The following is a 6,042-nucleotide window of genomic DNA, read 5'->3' as shown; positions in this document are numbered from 1 at the left end:
AGAAAAGCAAAAACTGAGAAAATTCAGAGCTATGACACATGTTTTTGAAGAAAGAAGTAAAAAGTTCAGCATCAGAAATGAAAATATTGCCATTATGAAAATGTCAGAAGGTATAAATTCATTGGGAGCAGACAGACAAAAGAGAAAGTAAAGGCCAGTCCTATCACACAGCAACTAAGCACAGTGTTTGAAAATCTGGATCCCATATGTCTGATCATGGTTTAAGTCCCAGCTTCAGCAGCTTGAAAACATTCCAGATACATATGCACTCATTTCCAAATACTGACAGGATGGAAAAATGCAGGAAAATGATTGTTGCATGACCATACATGACTGAGGGAGGGGTGTTTTTTTCTCTCTGGCAATTATAAAAGATGAAATTTAAAAAAAGATTGTTAAAGAAATCAAACGTTAGAAAACCACCAAGATGTAAAAATAAACAAGAGGAAGAAAGAAACAAATAAAACAACCAGAAAACAGTCAACAAAATGACAAGAGTAAGTCTACAACTATCATTAATTACTTTGAATGTAAATGGATTAAATCCTCAAATTAAAAAATACAGACTTGCAGTGAATTGATAGGTTAAAACAAACAAACAAAAACTTAACTATGTGCTACCCTGAAGAAATTTGTATTCTGAGAGTGAAGAAATAGAAAAAGATATTCCATGCAAAGACAGAAGCCAAAGTGAGCAGGTGTAGTTACTTTGATTTCAGATAAAATAGTTTTGGTCAAAAACTATAAAAATAAACAGGGCTATTATGTAATAATAAAGGAATTAATTAAACAAGATATAACAATTGTAAATATATATGCACTCAGTACTGGAGCACCCAAGTATATAAAGCAAGTCTTACTAGAACAAAAGAGAGAGATAGGCTATAATACAATAATACTTGGAGATTTTAACATTCTACTATCATCATTGAACAGATCATGCAGACAGAATATCAACAAAGAAGCTATTGATTTAAACCATATTATAAATCAAGTGGACATAGCAGAAATTTACAGGACATTTTATCCAACAGTTACAGAATAAATACTCTTCTTATCACCACATGGAACATTCTCTAGGATAGAACATAGACCAAATAAATAAGCCTCAATAAATTTAAAAGATATATATCAGGACCAGCGAGTGGTGTAATGGTTAAGGTGCTGGACTCCCACAGTGTCAACCATGGTTTAATTCCCAGATCCGGCAGCTTGAAACTCACACCAGGTACATGGGCATGTATGATCAAACTCCCAAGAGGAGAATGAAGGAGAAGAGATCGCAGAGTGGCCATCCCCCCTTAAGGTGATTTCTCACTTTCTCTCCATCTCTGTCTCTTCAGCAGGTTCATGCACCCTACAGCAAAAATCTCTCCCAATCACCCCCCACAAAAAAGGATATAAATCATAAGTCTTTTCTAACCACAATGGGATAAAACTAGAAATAAACAAGAAGAAATTCAGGAAGCATAAAATAATACATGCAAACTAAACTTTGGGCTCCTGAATGACTACTGGATCAAGGACAAAATCAAGAAAGAAATTAAAAATTTCTTGAAACGAAAAACAGAAACACACCACCAAATCCTATGGGATACAGCAAAGACAGTACTAACATGGTACATTATACCAAGAAATGCTCACATTAGAAAAATAGAATATTTGGGACCAGCAGTTAGCATAATGGCTATGTCGCTGGACTCCCATGTAGTCGACCACTGTTCGAGTCCCAGACCCGGTGGCTTAAATTCACACCGGGCGCATGTGTGTGCGTGCCCAAGATCCCGAGAGGAGAATGGAGGAGAAGGGATTACGGCATGGCCATCCCCCGTGGGGGATGATTTCTTGCTTTCTGTCTCTCTGTCTTTCTCTGTCTGTCCAGTGAGTGTATATGCCATGAGCAAAAAAAAAAAAAAAACAATAGAGTATTTCAAATAAACATGCTATGAAAAACCTCAAGGAACTAGAAAAGGAAGAACAAACTAAACCCAAAAGTAATAGGAGAAAAGTAATAATTAATAACAATCAGAGCAGAAATAAATAAAAATGAAACCAAAAATCATTACAAAATATCAACAAAACAAAAAGTTGTGTTTTGGAGGAAAAATAAACAAAATTGATACCCATTATCTATAGAAAGGGGAAAAAAAAAGGCCCTGCCATGTTGGTACATACTGAACTATTTATCTATAGTAATGGAAACTACATTTTCAACTGTGAGCTTGGATCTTGAGCTAACTTAAAACACTCTGGGTGTGCATGCCCAAGATCCTGACTGACTAGTAGGCCATGAGAAGGGAAGGCAACATAAGGAAATTCTAAGGTCCCCCTCCCCCCCCATAAAAAGAATGGATATTTCTAAAATGGAAAAGAAAAAGAAAAGAACTACATACTTTTAAAAAATTAGAAATAGAAAAGGAGACATTACAATTGGTATAACAAAAATGTGTACACAAGACCATTACAGACTATGATATACAACTATGCATGAGTAAGAAAAAAGCCCTACAGAAGATAAATACTTGCACAAAAATAATCTATCAAGATTAAATCACACACAAAAAAATAGAAATCCCAGACAGACCATTCATTTTTTATATGACGTGAGGTAAGGAGTTCAATTTATTGATTTGCATGTGGATATCCATTTGACACAGCAATTTTTTTTGAGAGCTAAACATTCTGCATTAAATTATCAACACTTTTGTTAAAAATCAGTGGATCCATTGATGTTCGAATTTATTTATGGATTGTTAATTCTATTTCACCAATCTATATATCTAAAACTGTGCCAGTACCACACTGTTTTAATTAACAAATCTTTGCAGTATATTTTGAAAGCTATAATGATGAGAACTCCAACTTTTTAATTTTGATTTAGGATTGAACTATCTTGGGCAACTTGAATTTTCATAAGTACTTTCGGAGTAGCTTGCCAATTTCTGCAAAAATGGGAGCTGAGATTTTGAGAGGGAATTTGCAGATCCCTCTCAAAAATCCCTATATAGATCACCTATATAAATCAATTTGGGACTTACTACCATCTTAACAAAAACAAGACTTTCAATTAACATAGTATGTCTTTCCATTTGTTTAGGTCTTCCTTAATTTCTGGCAAAGATGTCTTGTAGTTTACAGTGTACACATCTTACACTTCTTTTGCTAACTGTATTCTTAGTTTCATTCTTTTGAAGTCATTGCAAATAAAGTATTGTCTTAATTTTATTTTTGAAATAGTTTTTAAGTATAGAAATTAATTTGATTTTTGTATATTAATTTTATAACTTGTAAACTTGTTAAACTCATTTCTTAGTTTGTGTAGTATGTTATTGTATTCTGTGGGACATTCTATGTATAAAATCATGCAAGTTTCAAATTGAAATTATTTTCTCTTTTTATAACCTGGATGAAAAATTTTTAGGTGTTTGACATATGGCATATGCACTTGCTAGAGACAGAGAGAGAGAGAGAGAGAGAGAGAGAGAGAGGAAGAAAATGATAAATCACACCCCAACAGGACGACCACACAGAAATCCCTTTTTCTCCATTTTCTTCCTCAGATTTTTGACACAATGTACACACAACTGGCATGATTTTTAAGCCACTGCATCTGGGAATTGAACTCAGCCACATGAGAATCTAGCACCTTAACCACCATACCACCTTCTTACCCTAACCTAGATGAATTTTATTCCATTTTCTAACCTCAACGTACTGGCTAGATCTACCCTTAAAATATTCAAATAGAAGTATCAAGAACAGATACTTTTGTCCTGTTTCTGATCATAAGGGGAAACCATCAAGCCCTTTTCCCATTGTAAGCTGTGAAGATTTAAAATATGCACTATATCAGACTAAAGAAATTCTTGTTGATTCATATTTAGTTGAGGTTTCTGTTCATTTAATCATGAAAATGCTGACCTGTGAGACCTTCATGTCAATCTACATGAAAACGCTGACCTACAAGACCTTCATGTCAATCTACATGAAGCTATAGCAAAAACAGAGTCAGTATGGCTTAGTCTGGTAGCTCACTTCTTATCTTACCGTGTTTGAAGGCCACAGGATAAGCAAGTTATTGTTAGTTGTACTGTGCTTCTTATGTAATTATGACTTTTCTGTTTTACGCCACTGCATGTAACAGGTATTTAAATGTGTGACAGTTTGGATTTGGCAGTGAGTCCTTTTAAAAGAAAGGAAGCCCCTGGCCCATTCATCTAGTTAGTCCTGCTCAGCCTTGGTTCAGGTCAGCTCAGCTCAGGTCCACACATTTTGAACTCCAAGAAGGAGGAAGCACATTGTGAGTACTGAAGTCAAAATCTCCCTTGAAAATATTAAAAGCAACTAGATCATACAGAAAATAGAACCTCAGACATAGAAGAGAAAATTACTGGCCTAGAAAAATGCACCACAAAGACTGAGAAAAATTGCCCATAAAAACGAGAATAATATATGAGAAATACTAGATACCATCAAATGTCCAAACATCCACATAACTGGTATCCCAGATGGCAAAGAGACTAATAAGGGCATTGATAATCTATTCCATAAAATCCTGCAAGAAAACTTTCCAAACCTTCAGAGATCGAGTCCCAAGAAATACAAAGGATCCCCAAATAGAATCACCCCAAGAAGATCTTCTCCAAGACACATTATAGCAAGATTGACCAAAACCACAGACAAAGACAAGATCCTAAGATTGGCAAGAGAAAAACGACAAGTTACCTACAGAGGATATCCCATCAGGCTAATGGTGGACCCACTGGAAACAATGCGAGCGAGGAAAGAATGGGAAAATAAATTCAAAGTGTTAAGGGAAAAGCAATTTCAACCAAGAATACTGTACCTGGCAAGATGATCCTTCAAATGGGAAGAAAAGACAAGAACATTCTCAGATAAACAAAACCTGAAAGAATTTAATAGCAGCAGACCAGATCTCCAAGAAGTTCTCAAAGGAGTGCAATACCAGGAAAATTAAATATAGACACACAGAAATAAGAGTTCAAAAACTAAGAAAATGGCCAACTTAATTATAGGAACAAGTATGGAGTTGAATATTATATCCCAGAATTTAATCAGGAAGATCGAACCACAACAGAAGACAGATTAAGTACATGAGACGAACTGATGAAATAGTATTTTATGACTTTTGACTAAAACATTGCTGACTTTCTTCTATGCTTTGTTTTTCAGTTTTAAGGATTTTTGTCCTGTCTTGAGCTGTTGATAGGTTCATGATGAGAATTTGATCAGAATCCTAACCTGTTTCCTGGCTTTAAGTTTTAAGCAAAGTTCCTTAGCATTTCTTTGATTTATTATTATTATTAAAACTGCTTTTTTTTTTTTTTGAGACGTTTTGGCTCTAAGGGCGCATGCATTTGCCAGAAAGACAGAGAGATAGAAAGTGAGAAATCACCCCCCCCAGGGGTGATGGCCACATCACAATCCCTTTTCCCCATTCTTCTCTTGGGATTTTGGGCATGCACGCACATGCGCCCAGCGTGAGTTTATGCCACTGGGTCTGGGACTTGAATTGCGGTTGGCTACATGGAAGTTCAGTGACATAGCCATTACGCTAAAACTGTTGGTCCCAAAACTGCTTTTCTTTAAATTACCAATAGAACTTTCTTTTGAAAGTAGTTAGATTATTTAAGAAACTGTGTGATCAGTAAAGTGTGAGGGAAAAAGGAATGGAAGACAACTGTAGACACCAGAGATAGTGTGGGAAGAGTGTGGAAAGGGCAAAGGTTGAGAAATAGGGGCAAAATATATATGTGCATGTGTATAGTGTGTGTGTGTATATAAAACTAGAAATGGAAAATTGTTCATGATATCATGCATGATTAAGCCTCTATGCAGTATATTCTGGATGGGAAATCATATTTTGTATGCTGTGACAATGCTTAGGAAATGAATGTAAATTAATTTTTTAAAAATGTTTCAGAAATAAATTAATTAAAAACTTGATTAAAAAAAAGAAAGTGGTTGGATGCAGAGGATGTATTTCTTTTTCTTTCTTTCTTTCTTTTTTTTTTTTTTTTG

This window comes from Tupaia chinensis, unplaced genomic scaffold, assembly GCF_000334495.1.
Source record: "Tupaia chinensis unplaced genomic scaffold, TupChi_1.0 Scaffold000420_1, whole genome shotgun sequence".
NCBI lineage: Eukaryota > Metazoa > Chordata > Mammalia > Scandentia > Tupaiidae > Tupaia > Tupaia belangeri.
This window is presented reverse-complemented; position numbering follows the sequence as displayed.